This window comes from Vipera ursinii, assembly GCF_947247035.1.
Source record: "Vipera ursinii genome assembly, chromosome: 1".
NCBI lineage: Eukaryota > Metazoa > Chordata > Lepidosauria > Squamata > Viperidae > Vipera > Vipera ursinii.
The window spans coordinates 170,322,874-170,338,740 of NC_139512.1; the positions used below are offsets into that span (position 1 = coordinate 170,322,874).

At 39.4% G+C, this 15,867-nt stretch overlaps 1 protein-coding gene across 1 annotated transcript in view; it reads right to left on the reverse strand.

Moving 5' to 3' along the window:
* Positions 1-15,867, reverse strand: part of TMEFF2 (transmembrane protein with EGF like and two follistatin like domains 2) — a 262,531-nt gene that overhangs the window by 240,289 nt on the left and 6,375 nt on the right. The gene's annotated exons all lie outside the window — the stretch shown is intronic.

The window sequence follows — 15,867 nt, forward strand, 5'->3', positions numbered from 1 at the left end:
AAAGATTAAGGGGTTCAGGATGAGTTACAACCCACCCACCCTACATTACTATGCATATCCTTCTCTATTCTTTCTTATCATCTCTCTTCCCTCGGTGTCTCTGTGCTGTTTTAATCTCGTTCCGTCCTTTTTCAATTTCTTCTTCCTTTGGGCAAATAGAGTCATTAAAGGAACCAGAGCAGATGCTTATGATATTGCTTGATAAGGGTGTAAGAAAAAATAGTATTGCTAGCAAAAGATTTGCAGAAACCAGGATTAATCTCTTTGGAATTATTATTATTATTTTTTATTACATTTATATTTAAAAAAAACATTTTAATCAATGGGACTGAATGGGAAGATTTTCAAGCTGGTGTGAATGGGTTCCTGATCTGGCCTTCTAAGTAACATAGACGTAGAAAGATGCTCTTTCTAAGAATCAATTATTAGTGAGATGGGAAAATGAAAATAAGATATGTCTAAACTATCATTATTTCTTATTTAATCAGGTCAAGGCTGTGGACAGAGCAGACCAGAACTGGATCTAATTGATATCTTGCCTGGAGTATATTTGGAAGTATCCCAGAAATATCTATGCCAAATATTTCCTGCCTACTGTGTACACAGCAGTACTCTGTCTCGTTTCTCCTTGACATAAGTGAGATATAGTGAAAGTTGTCAACAAAATAACCACATTTCATGGTCCCTTTGCAAGCTACTTGAAAAAGGCAAAAAATTAACCACTACAGTAATGTTTATGAATATGATGGAAGAGTAGGCACAATCACTGACTATTGTTCCGCTTCAGAGCTTTTGAAGGGATATTAAAATTTTACTTATCTTGAATCATAGGAACTGCTACTAACTGGGTATTTCATTAGGCACTTAATTATGTGTCCTGATATCATAGATAGTTCCATTGCTTGGTGGCACTGGTTACAGAGGAATAACTTAAACTTCCCTTAAGCCAAACTTGCTTTCGCCAATCTAAGGCTCCTGTCATCCCCAATCAAGTAACGCCTGTGGCTTTCTCACTCCTCATTTCATGCCCCAAAGCCAACTTACAATGGGGCAGCTTCTTTCATTGCACCCAAGGACTGTTGTTTAGTTGAGTGAGTTGGTTGAAAACAGATTGCTAGGCATACCCTTCTGGTTCTGACACATGCCTCACAATAGGACTGGCCCGACTACTTTATCTTACACTGCACTGCGGAATTTGAAGGAAAATGTGTGTGGGCTGCTCAAAGTAAAGACACAGTCCTGAGCTTTGCAGATCACAGTGTCATTCTTGGGGGTTATCTATTACATATTAGCCAATCTGGATGTTCACTCTTAACTTGCCATACCATTAAGAGTTGTGGTCGAACAAGGAAGCTAAATGTTTTCTTCTTGTGCATATTAAGAAGAAAACTGTTTGCCTCCAGTTACAATTAGCTATTCCATCTAAAATGGAGAATTTTACCAATCTGCTTAGGAAAATTGGCATCAAACAGCAGTACCTCATTAATATAACAGCTAATTGACCTAACCAGGCTGTAAGGCGTAAGGCAGAAGGTAGAGAAACCGATGCTTCATTGTTCCATCTTTTGTAAATTAAAGAGACAGTGTCTAAACAAGCTGTAGAATAGAATTGGCCCTGGCAAAATAAAACAAAACAAAGGTAAACAAAAGTTTCAAAGATGAACCTGACAGCCCTAATGACAGAAGGCTGTGCAACCTCATATACAGTATATATCATCGAGAAGGGTGTTATTGATTGGAAACTACTGCAATGACAACACAAGTAATACCAACTCAAACTTGATAATAAAAGAGATTTTGTCCTAGCTATTCTTGTATGCAGAGCTGCTCCTCAGTGCAGCTGATCTGACCCTCTTTTTTCCACTTCATGCAGAGCCAGACATATTAAGTCTAGAGTTATTCATATCATGGCAGTCACGTGGATGAGAACAAGAGAGCACCTGCAGTTAATGATTAATCCACACTCTATCAACCCACCTGAAATTCCTGCTAGGCATAGGAGGCCATCAGCTTTCTCATCTTCCAGCAGAAGAAAAGGGCAGCTTCCCCCACTACCACCCTTGTTCATATTAATAAAAATAATTTGATTTTATGATTAAAATTAGACAACCTACCGGGTGCAGTTATCACAAGAAAATCATACTCAATAGCATTAGAGATACTTGGCTGTGCCCTGTACCAGATAATTATGCCAACGATGTGATTATCTCATGATTACTGTACTCTTGATATGTCTCATTGTTTAATTAGAACAAATGTAATGATCAAGATTATTATTTACACATGATAAGCTGTTGAAAACTAGTTAAAAATAGGAGAAAGTCACACTGCCAATTAGTTGTTCTACACAACGATATTATGGCATGCTAATATACATGATGTAATTGAGATGAGGGAAAATGACAGACCATACACTGCCTCCAAAGAGGAATGGTTATATAGGCAAATAGAAAAGTTATCCTAGTTGACACTTCCACAAAGAAACAAATTCCAGAAAATTATTACTACTTGGGCAATGTGGTATTTCAGTTAGCTAAGGAATGAAACATCTTCCATATCCCTTATGTCAGGGGTCTCAAACTTGGCAGCTTTAGACTTGTAGATTTCAACTCCCAGAATTCCTCAGCCAGCATGGGAATTGAAGTCCACAAATCTTAAAGCGGCCAAGTTTGAAGACCCCTGCCTTATGCTATAATGCTTCTGATCTTATTTATGCATATAGGCTTGAAGTCTAACTTTTACTAACCAGGTGTCCAATGGTATTATCTTCAACAAACCCAAAGAAATCTGTCTGAAGATTCTCTGCTAAACTGGCAATTTTCAGATAACACTTTCCAGCATTTTGATTTATCTGCTGAAATAGTCTGACAGCCTCATAGAGAGGGAGTATGATATAATGATTACCTCTAGTCCAAAGCTAGCGAGTACAAGCTAGATCTAGGGTCAAATGCCCCAAATGGAAACATACTGGTTGATCTTTGACCATTTGCTGGCTGAATTCAGATGTAATATGAAATCATAATTGGCTCTCATTCATGTGCACACGCACCTCTGAGTCAGTCTTCATTCCTAGCTATTGCATGGACAATTCCATGCAATTTTGTCTGTAACGTGTTTGGAAATGGTTTGCCATTGCTGGCTTCATGCTTAAGGCAGAATTAGAATTCCCAGTCTTCTATCTTCCAGCCATATGCATTATCCAAATTAGCTGCCTTGCTTCCCATGCAACAAGCAATAGTTAAATAAATTACATTTTAGTGCAGTGATAGACCACCAGCAAGCTTTCTGTGCTAATTCAGCATCCATTCTGTGACCCCTGATAAAAACCTAGTTAACGTTTCGTAAATCTAGTGGCATAATGTTCCACTTCTTTAGCTTCAAAAATATTCCAAAAAATCTGTGAGGCTTAATGTATTTATTCTGTACTTAAACCTATCTCTCTCAACCCAACAGTAACACTGGATATTCAAAGCAGGTTCAAGGAAAGAAAGTAGTGGAAACAGCAGAGCACAACACAGCTACTAGCACTAATAAAGTACTAGGAAGAACTGACTTAAGAGACCAATGAAATCAGAAAAAAAATTAAAGCTCAGAAATATGCCTGAGGTGTCTAGTGGTATGTGGGAAAGACCTTGGGAGATGGGACAAAGAGATGCTGCCTAGAGAATAGTCAGATAAGAGACAGCATAGCCTGCAGATAGATAGTGGGCAGGCCAAGAGGCTCCCTAGTTTCTTGGGGTGTAAAGAAGATGATGGGAGAACTGTATTTCCAAATTTGCAAGATCCTGTTAATGTAGCTTTTTAATAAGGTAAAATTATATTATCTGACTCTATCTGGTCAACTTGGTAAGGCTGACATCAATCTTGCAAGTCTTTCCCACTTATTATTATAGATATGGATTACAATCCCAAACACGGAGTATAGGGGTGTCAAAGAAGATTAAGAATACTGGTTAATAGTATGGTTCCAAGGGCACAAAATGAAAGCCTATAGAACTTCTTAGTTATTTGGTTAAATAATACCAGAACAAACAAACTGGCATATACATTTAATTTTTCTATACTACTTTTCCCTTACTAATAATGGAAAAAACTTAACATTCTAAAAAGTAAGTCAAATTTGTTGTATTTATTTATTTATTATTGGGACTTATATGCCGCCCTATCTCCCGAAGGACTCAGGGCGGCTAACAACAATGACGTACAATAAATACAGAAGATTAAAATTAAAATTAAAGGCCCCTGTAGAATAAATAAAAATTAAAATTAAAATAAATGAAAAATTAGAGTTAAAAATTAAAAACATAATTAAAATCCCTGTCAGTCCAGGTCAGCCAGGTGGAAAAGGAGTGTTTTGAGGCCGCAGGTAGTCCTTGAGTTACGACCATAACTGAGTCCAAAATCTATGCTGCTAAGTGAAACATTTGTTGAGGTTTACCCCATTTTACGAATTTTCTAGCCACATTTGTTAAGTGAATCACTGCATCTGTTAAGTTAGTAACATGGCTGTTAAGTGAATCTGGATTCCCCATTGACTTTGCTTGTCAGAAGGTTGCAAAAGGGAATCACATGACCCAAAGACGCTGCAACTGTCATAAATATGAACTGGTTGCCAAGCATCTGAATTCTGATCATGTAACCGTGGGGATGCTGTAATTGTCATAAGTGTGAAAAACGGGCATGTCACTTTTTTGAATTCGGCTGTAAATTCGAATGGTCACTAAATGAACTAGATGTTGTAAGTCGAGGACTACCTGTACAACTAATCTGCTGCCAACTAAATTTAGGATGAAATGAAGCTACCATATCTGTGCTGCAAAAATGATCACTGGATGGAAGCCAACTGGTTGTCTTAGTTTTTGCCACCCACAGATGCTTGAAGATTAGTCATTTCTCCATCAAGGTTTTGACCAATTTGAAAATCCTTGGCTGTTTTCTAGGAACCGTTCCTTTTAATTTAATCAGTGGGGAAAACATGTATCTTTTTAATTTAAAAAGTGAAGGAAATACATAAAGCATCATGTTTCAACTCATTTACATGATCCAAGGTATTATTCTTGCTCAAAATACTCTCCCAAATCTCTTGCCCTGCTGCTTTGAAACAAAATGGTTTTTTGAGCCAAGAAATCAGTATAATGTTAAAAACAGGAAGAAGCAAGGCACAACTACATACAAACCAAGAACCAATTGATCTGAGCTCCTCTGTAATATGTGATAAGCTTCCAATGATTCCTCCTGGGCAATTTTAGAACTTAGAATGAAAAAAAAAAAGAAATGAAATAAACCGAACATCCATCTCCTCAAATAAATAAATAAATAAAAACCTGCCATTTTACAAAAAAAATTGCCTGCATACATTGCAAAGTGGAATTTTATTTGAAAGCTGCAGTGCCAGCCTTCATCCAGAATCTAAGCAAAGCTTCGAACGGAGCTGGAGGGTAAATTGGCAAAATTTACTAACACAATTAACACAGTCTCTAGGAATCTGATATATTCAGGCAGTGATCAAATCTTAATCAGAAATATGTCTTAACAGCGTTGCCTGTGATTGTTTATACGAATACGTAGAAGTGGTGCAATCTATCAACTGTGCTACTTGTTCAGCGCTGGAAGGCATGTGCTTACTGCTGCCTTCCTCCAGCAAACACGAGTTTTTCAGGAATTTCAATTAGGACAGACTGCTTGAAATGACAGGAAACATACTCTGCCTCTTCCTTATTTGTAGTGTTCCCAGTTTGTGTATGATGTAATACAACTACCTATGGTTTCACCACCAGCTATAATTTTCAAATCAGGAGGAAGTGAAAGATTCCGACGAACTGCAAGCCCACATATGATTCTATGGCTCCGTGAGATGAGTGGTTTCTTGCAGTGTCCCAAACTGAAACAGGAGCCAGGTAGAAAGTGAGAGCTGGACATTTGTGGGTGGTGGGGTGATGTTCATGAGGCTTCCTTGTAATCCTAATCTAGCTTTAGATGAGGAAAACGTAACTGCTGGGATTAAAGTAAGATTACCCACCTGACTATTTTACGCAGAGAGGAATCAGTGCCCCAACTCTTATGGTTTTCATATTAGTTTGGAATAAAAATAGAAAAGGTGCTTATCAAGTAAATAGTCCCTAGTGATTACCAAAAGTAAGAGAGTCAACAATACAGGCAGTTTTAATGAGCGTTTAATGACTGATCACTTAGCAACTACTCGAAATTACCCCTTCAAAAGCTACTTATGACTTGGTTTTGAAGTTCTGATTCACACACACACACACACACACCCTGCAGCCACATGATCACATTTTGGGCACTTGGTAACGGACTCACACTTGCGGCCACTTGCAGCACTCAGCAATAACATGACCACAATTTCTGACATTTGCTGGTTTCCAGCAAAAAATGTACATTGGGTATAATTGGTTTGCTTAACAGCTGTGGCATTTGCTTAACCACTGCTGTGTATTCTTAATGACTGGTGTAAAAAAAGTTCATTAAATCAAGCGTGGTCATGTGGTATCCCATTTAATGGCCACCATGACTTACAACTGTAATTCCAGGCTTGTAAGTCGAAGACAACCTGTAGACTTCTGATACATCCACTTGCTTAGAAAGTAGCTGGTTTGGACGATTCGGTCCATTCACCACCAAATGCTTGTATGCAGAGAAGACTCTACAGTAGAAATTCTGCACCATGCTGAATATCAGGAAATAGAGGCTCATATTTCAGACCAGATCATTACAAGTATTAGTGAGATTAATCCATCATGTAGTTTAAAAAGGAGATGGTTCAGAGACAGGCATGAGTTTGGGACCAAGGAGTACAGTGGGTAGAGACCAATGATGCAAAGGGGATAGTGCCATGCCAGATGTGGATTTGTTTCCAGTCTGAAGATAATTGGGAAATTCTCCGGAACAACAATAAGCCACCAAAAACTATATTATGTTATGCAACTCATAATTAATGATAACAGGCTTTCATCTATTTTAATTAATTAATTAATGTATTCTGTTCTCTTCCTTTCTAAGCAAGTCCAATAGTATTCTCTCTCGGTATGTATGTATAAACATATATATTCACGGATATATACTAGTTTAAATAATAAACTAATTAATTACCCTGAAATATCCTCATTTTCTGGTTTGTATTTCTATTTTATTCTGAATCTGTAAACTGCTTCCTCTTTGGCACATGGCTGGAGATCCAAGTCAGCCTAAGTTGAACAAACTTTATGGATTTTTCACAGATTTGTATGCTCCATAAAGAAAAATGTCATATATTTGACTCTTACTGGAGGCATTGTTCCTCTTGGTCATGTGCTTCTCCTCTGATATTCACTCACTGGCTTAGTATGTCCTACTGACCCTCATGCAGTAAGAGTTCATGTGCTCCACACCCACATGGAGAAGCTTAAAATGTGATTTTACTTATGAGAGAATTTAAGTAGCATCCATTCTTTCCTTTTAGTCATGTGTATCTCACATGACAGTTTTTTAACCAGATTTATATTTTGGACTCTGCAGGATAAAAGGTAGTAATAATAATTTTTTAAAAATGTAAATCTGAAGTAGCAGAAAATCTGAAATGTCTAATGTACATTTAACACCACAAGATGGTCCTAGGAGACATCAGTGCCTATAGAGTTCTCTCTTTGGTGCTTGCTACATTTCTTCCCTTATCTGTCAATGTTTAAAGGACGCTTTTAATATTAGAAAAATAGACGAGAACCTAGCATTTTTTTTCTATCTCCAATAATCTTTTGGAGAGCAAATAGGTACTCTCGGGAGGTTAGGAGGGGATGGTTGATGACTACAAACTAGCACTTTGTTTGGAAAGATGCTAATCTGTCCAGTAAAAAGGGAACAAGATAATTTGGGGACCTTGACAATTTCCTGGTAGCATTGGGAGGCAAGGGTTGCTGGCAGGCTCTGTCTTCAGTCACAACAGAGGTGATAGGGCAGTGGTAGCACCATCTCTGGCACTGATCTTCTAAAATTATTGGCTTGGCTCCAGCTGATATTGTTCTACTTTACAATGACTTTAATCCCTGGGCACATGGTCAGAATGGCAATTCACTTAAGATCAATTTTGACCTTTGTTCTGTGCTTAATTCTATCTTGATTCTCCTCCAGCAGATATTTCTCTCCCTGCTGGCTTCTACAAATGTTTCCAGCTGGAGAAATAGGAGGTAAGGAAAGGAGTAAAGCATCCCCTCCTCCATCTTATCTTAGTGCATGCAGTAATTGGCCCCTCCCTCCAAGGCATAACCTATACCAGACATGTCAAACTCGCGACGTCACGTCACATCGCATGATGTATCGGAACTTTTCCCCCACTGCCAGCAATAGGGTAGGCGCGGTTTCTTCCTGATGCGTCCGGCCCACGGGCTGGCAGTTTAACACCCCTGACCTATACTTTAAAACCAGGCTTCTGCAGGCTTAAACTAGCAATGCTCATCTTGGCTACCATAACTTTCTTTGGGTTATCCAAATAATTTGGCTTCCTCCCTTCCCTTGGAATGAACATGCCAAACTACAGGTGGTGAAAAGGTCTAGAAGGAATGGAAAACTGCTAAGAATGAATCCCTTAATGTGCACATAGGACTGCTCTCTGCAAGAAGAAATAGTGCCTGCTCTTTTTGAAGCAGATGTGCAATAAGTGTGCTGGGTAGAGAAATAGAAGACCCTCACTGTGAGTATCTGGGGGGGGTGTGCCTGGTGTTCTTTTTGCTTGCAGAGTTATGGATGAGCTTCTGGAGTCAAAGTGTCTTCCTGAAATAAGTCAGAATCCATTTGCGCAACTCCAAACGATCTGATCTGAACTTGCCCTTTGAGAAAATGGATGTTATTTTATTTTTCTACTCTTCTACTTAATGCTACCAATACATTTTGTATAACAATAGAAAGAAGACCTGGAGCTTCAGACAGTACCTGTTTCTGCAGTAGCAAAGGATTTTGACTTTTTCTTTGGGGAATGATAACTTTTCAATCAATGCATAAACACAAAACACCGGGTGGGGGAGAGGGGGATGGACGTTTGCCACAGAAGGATGGTCAGGACTGGCCCTCCTTTTAAGCTGAGTAGGATGACTAAATCAGGCAGCGGATACTGAAATCCTGACGGTGCATGTGCCAAGTGGCTCTTACTGCACCGAGTTTATTCACCATCGCATCAGTAGTGATGAAACCAAGATTTAATTGCTAGTCTTGTCCAATTCTGAGCCGAAGGAAAATTTGAGTTTCACCCTAGGCTGCAAAATGTTTTGACTCACACTTTATTTGATTTGATTTTTTTTAATCTTGCCTTTATTACTTCAAAAATAAATCAAAGTGGCAAACGTGCCTAATACTCCTTCCTCCTATTTTCCCCACAGCAACCCTGTGAGGTGAGTTGGGCAAAAAGTGAATGATTGGCTCAAAGACACTCAACTGTTTTTCATGCTTAAGGTAGAATTAGAATTCAGAGTTTCCTCATTCCTAGTCCAGCATTTTAACCAGAACATCAAACTGGCTCTGTTTATTTTGTTAAATCTTACAATGCATGAATCATAATCATTACTCAAATAATTATCATGGAGAAATTCCAGAGGAGTTGTGTTTCTTTGTTGCAGAAAAGCTACAGTCAAAATGTCTTGAAGACCACGTTTTAAAATAAGTCAACATCTGCAACTAAAAATATGCTTTATAAGGCCACAGGGGGTTGTTTTCAGTTAACAATTCTACTATTCATCATATAGGAATGTGGTGAAGGTTGGGGTGGGATATTATAAATATTGTGGCTAAACTGGCACAGAGTGAGTGAGGTTAGTCAGCCCATCATAAGATACACAATTTAGCTCTATGAATGGGATACTGTAAAATGTCTACACTCTGTAGTTTCCCAGATGGTGTAAAAATCAAAAAAGATTTTATTTCTCCTTGTCCAAATTTTGAAAAATCAAATCAGTGCCATTATCAAAACTAAACAAATACAAATCTGCGGTTCTCTTCTCTTCGGTATACTAATGCTTGAACTGATGTCACAAATCTTTCCCTTGAATAAATCCTCCAATCCATAGTGATAATTTTCCAGAACTGCCAAATTATCTATCCTGAGCATAAATGAGGTTATGCGCTTCTTGTGGTGGACGTCCATAGAGATCAACTGATGGAGCTGTGCCACCTTGCTAGTATGACAGGACTCACACACGTTCCTGATTTTTTAGGTCCTGAACGAGTCTTAGGTTGATTGGCTGATTAATATACAGAAGTTTATAAGATTGGCATTAAAGCTTAATGTTAGGAATGGGGGGAGGGGGTTTCTTACAGACACAATTGAAAGACAAAGACAAAAGGAGGTCAGAAATGAGACCTATTTGTTCCAAGGAATGTGACTAACAAGTGATACGGGGAAGGGGAAGGGGAAGGGGAAGAAGAAGAAGAAGAAGAAGAAGAAGAAGAAGAAGAAGAAGAAGAAGAAGAAGAAGAAGAAGAAGAAGAAGAAGAAGAAGAAGAAGAAGAAGAAAGAGGAACTACAGGTAGTCCTCAACTTACAACTATAATTGGCTCCAGAATTTCTGTTGCTAAGCAAGGAGGTTGTTAAGTGAGTTGCACCTGATTTTACAACCTTTTTAAAAAAAGGGTTAAGTGAATCATTGCAGTTGCTAAGTAAATATTGTGGTCATTAAGCAAATCCAGCTTCTCCCCATTGCCTTGTCAGAAGCTGGCTGAGAAGGTTGCATATGACAACCACATAACCCCAGGACTCTACAACCATTGTAAATACATGCTGGTTGTCAAGTGTTTCAATTATAATTGTGAGGATACTGCAATGATCATAAGTGTAAGGACCAGTCATAAGTCACTTTTTTAGTGCTGTTCTAACTTCGAATGGTGTTCTGTTCCAGCCTACGACCGGCCCTGTTTGTGTGACAGGGACAACCCCTTTTTCCTTTTGACAAATTAATAGGCTGGAAAAAACCCAATCCAAATTTATTTACAGTTCCAAAATGATAGTCTTTCAAACAAAAAAGCAGCAGAATATTTTCTTCAATAAATGATTCAAACATCAAACAAGAGTCAAACAGATTAGCAAGAACAGACCAGGATTCTCTTTGAATGTCTACAAACAGTGGCCTTCAGCAACCAGCACCGCCCACACCTTCCCCTTTTATTATCTGTCCCAAGGCGTGGCTTCTCAATGCCTTCTCCTTTCACTGAGTTGCCTCATTGATTTTCTCTGCTCTACTCTGCTGCATTGCCTTCTGCTTCTAGCGTCTCTGAACAGATTCAGCTGTGACTCCTCTGAGTCCGACACCTCCTCCTCACACAGCTGAGCCTCATGAGGAACACGACTAAAGGGGCCAGGCTAAGAGTCCTGCAGTGCATCAGAGCCTCCCTCCAACACCGAAGGCTCTCCAAACCCCTCCTCCTCCTCCGATTCCTCAGACTCAGCTCCTGGGAGCACAGGCTGACACTGAATCACAACACTTGGTTGCTAAACAAATGGTTGTAAGTCAAGAACTATCTATATTCAAATGGGCAAACAAAGCACCCTACCACTATAATCTGATCTGTTCTCTTCTCCTTCTCTCTGCCATCTTCTCATTTTCCTGATCCTAGTTGCTCACAGAGAAGAGAAATAGGATAGCTAGGACAGGTAAAACCACCCATGTAATGTCGAACATGAGGTTCTTCAATTTTCCAATTGAATATCTTGGCTTGTTAAGCCAATATCCACATATAGTTTCCTGTTTCACTCATAAACAAGATAGAGTTCATTTCCATAATATTTTCTGGACTTGATACTTAACTAGGCCAAAGTTGAAGAAAATATGTCACTTCTCCCCACCCCCATTACTACAAAAGAAATCAAAATAAGACACTAAAGTCTATACCCAATCTAAACTCCCAGAGCCACCACAATCTTGAATGCTACTATTATTGCCATTCCAATAGTTGTTACCAGAGTAAAATGTTTACTGTACCATTAGGGGCCAATTAATAAATTTGTAAGAGGTAAATATAAGAATACTTACTAATCTAGTACACTCTGGACTAAATCAAATGTAATTTTTGTCATGGGTCTTCTTATCTCTTGGTCATAATCCTGCTTCCATTTTGAAGGATAGCCATCGTTACCTACTCAAGTACTCAAGTAGGGCCTTTGCCCTTATCTGAAAAGCTTGCACTTCCCTCTCATTCTTGATTATGTCGGATTTATAGGACACTTGTTGCAAACTCTCTATTAAAATTAATTGAACAAGGACAGTTTACTGTACATATCTACATTGATTCCAGACAGCTCATTTTAGGGTTTCTAACAACAATTATTGATCCTGGCTCCTGGATCTTCCCCAGCAGCTTGCATTTGCAGGCTTAACCAAATTTTTAAAAAATAACTGTATCCTACAATGAAGTTTCAAACCCTGATTTCTTCAGATCATGCTACTGCTAATGCGATCATTTCAGTTTTTGCTCTTTTCCCATAGAAACTCTTTCACAATTACAATGCAAATGCAGGTTAGGCTTAAGATATTTCATGTGTAAATGCAGGTTAGGTTAAGATATTTCATTACATGACTGTCCACAGAGCTCTGAAAATGAGAGTGATAATTTCAGCCTAGATCTTCTGACTACAAACAAAATATATAGTTGACAAGGAAGAACATCTGTCTTAACCCTATGCCTTTGGGAAAGTTTTTTTAAAACAGAAATCTTCTGATGAAACTTTAAATGCATATTCTAAATATTATCCTATGTAGATTGTTGGAGATCAAACAAGTAACACACACTCAAGCGCGCCCACAAAAACAATCCAACTGCAGTGGATCCGAGCTCTCATTTATGCCACATCATTTTATGATGCTCAAATTTAGTGGGAAAATAGCTGATTTTCAGTGACACAGTGTAGCATCTTTTCCCCAAATGCCTCGAGTTCTACTTCTAATTTCAACTGCTAGAAAATAAACCACCTTGGAACCAGTGGAAATCCACTGCTAATAACAGTGCAGTTCTGCAAAACACTGCATCCCAAAGAATGTCAGTTCCAAAATTAAAGAGACCCAAGTAAAGCCATCTTCCGTCAGTGATTCCATTGTGCAATTCAACCACAAATTCTAGTGGGAGCCACTGAACCTTTGCATCAAAATCTGCTACCATTCTTCTTTTACAAACAACAATAACGTCTTTCTTGCAAAGAAATTTAAAAAGCTGTGCTACTGAAACATCTCTACCTTAATTGAAGGACAGAAAATACAAAGCAACTTTCCATTTAAAAACATCTATGTCAGAGAAATGTATATGTCAAAGAACCCCTCTGAGTTTTGATAAAATGACTCACAGAATACTCCCATGTAATATGAAACACTTATTTCCCCTACATTTTTAAAATAAGTCTAGAAAAAAATCAGCAGTCCTCCCAATTCAAGACAATATAATTTACACCCATGAGCCTAGAGTGGCACTGTTGGAGTAGATGCAACTCGTAATGATTTAATCTGATTTAACTTGTGTGTCCATTCCTGAAAACATCCCTTGTGTAGGTTGTATACCTTGGGTACCAAAGTGGACCCAAGGTCTTAACAGGAGTACATAATAAATTTAGTAGGACAACTAGCTCTAATAAGCATAAGTTTATTAGGACATAGCATAATGTCCTACGAGTATAGCACGAGTAGCAAATTTTTTTAGCATTCATTTTTTAAACAAATTAAGGTAATTTAAACTTCAAGACAAATATATAATTATATTTCAGACTTTAAGTTCAATCGGGACGCAGAAGCTACTGTTAGGAAGAAAACTGCATCAAAAAAATCTGTTAGGGAAAGACTGCATTCAAAAAGTTTATATTCCAACTGGTGGGATCCAGAAGAAGAGGCGTCTCTGTCATGGATCCAGCCCCTTTGGAACATCTTCCCCTGAGATGAGATTGGCTGCCTCCCTGTGACTTTCTGCAAGAGTCTGAAGACACGACTCTGCTACTTGGCTTGGGGCCCCAATGGGGGAATATAACAGTGCAGGTGGTTGATCAACTAATACCAGTTGATTTAATAGCAGCACCTAATAGCAGTTGATCTAATATACCTCCACCCCCAGTATATTCTCCTCCCTTTTCCCCCATCTTTACTTACAACTTGTATTTTATTGCAAGAAAGAGAAAGAGAAAGAGACAGACAAACTGGGGATTTTACTCTGCTAGTTGTTGCAAACTACAGGGAGCAGTGTTCATCTCTGTTTCAGGGCCATTGAGCCAGTGCTGTCCAAAGACATTTCTGTGGTCAGGTGGCCAGCATGACATCACTATTACCTTCCCACCAAAGTGGTGCCTATTTATCTACTTGTATTTGTATGCTTTCAAACTGCTAGGTTGGCAGGAGATGGGGTGAGGATGGGAGCTCACCCTGTTGCATGGCACTCAGATATCAAACCTCGGCTGCTGACTTTCCAACCAACAAGCCCAGCATTTTAACCAATGAGCCACCACACCACCTAGGTCAGGGGTAGGCAAACATGGCTCTTTTATGACTTGTGGACTTCAACTCCCCGAATTCCTGAACCGGGAAGGCTGGCTCAGGAATTCTGGGAATTGAGGTCCACGAGTCATAAAAGAGCCAGGATTGCCTACCCGACCTAGATGGATGGATGGATGGATGGATGGATGGATGATAGATAAATGTTGTAAGCCTCCCAGAGTCTCCTTGCAGAGAGATGGGCATCAAACTAACTTAATAAATAAAAAATAAATATTACAGAAAATGTGTATAGTGTCTGTCTGTACACATATGTATATGTCTAATATAGAATCTCACTGAACTGATTCTGACAATATATAAATTCAATAAATAACAATTACATAATTCATATACTTAAAAGAAATTATGTTGATGAGGAAACTGAGCTGAAAACCTTTTAACACTGAATCCATGAACAGGATGAAACAGATCCAAAAGGTTTTTTAGGTTTAGGTTTTATTTAATTTGTATACCGCCCTTCTCCCTAGGGACTCAGGGCGGTTCACAGGGCATATATAAATAACGATACAAAAGTTAAAAAGAGATTAAACCAGTGCCCAGTTAAAAAACAATAATACAATACTAAGAACAACAATTTAAAAACCCATATTCCCCCATCAGGCCAGACCAGCTAATTCAAATAAGTGGGTCTTCAGGCCGCGACGGAAGGTTCGGAGGTCTGATGACATCTGGAGCTCCACTGGCAGTTGATTCCATAATGCCGGAGCGCCCACAGAGAAGGCCCTCCCCCTGGGGGCCACCAGTCGGCATTCCCTGACCGGAGGCACCCTGAGGAGGCCCTCTCTGTGGGAACGCACAGGGCGGAGGGGAGTTGACGCCGGCAGCAGGTGGTCCCTGAGGTAACCCGGACCCATGCCATGTAAGGACTTAAAGATCATAACCAAGACCTTGAACCTCACCCGGAAGACAACTGGTAGCCAATGCAGCTCGCGGAGCAAAGGTGTAACATGGGAGTACCGGGAAACTCCCAAGACAACTCTCGCGGCCGCATTCTGTACCAGTTGGAGCCTCCGAGTGGTCTTCAAGGGAAGCCCCATGTAGAGAGCATTACAGTAGTCAAGGCGAGAGGTCACGAGCGCATGAGTGACCGTACACAGGGCATCCCGGTCCAGATAGGGCCGCAACTGGCGCACCAGGCGAACCTGGGCGCCAGTTGATTGCCCATTTTATTATTATTATTATTATTTTATTACATTTATATTCCGCCCTTCTCCGAAGACTCAGGGCGGCTTACAAGCTTAGCAGTAGCCTTCATTCTATGTATATGCCTGCTTGTTAGGGCTTTCACACACACACCCAAGCGGCATTATTACAAAGTCAGCTTATTGCCCCCAACAATCTGGGTCCTCATTTTACCTACCTCGGA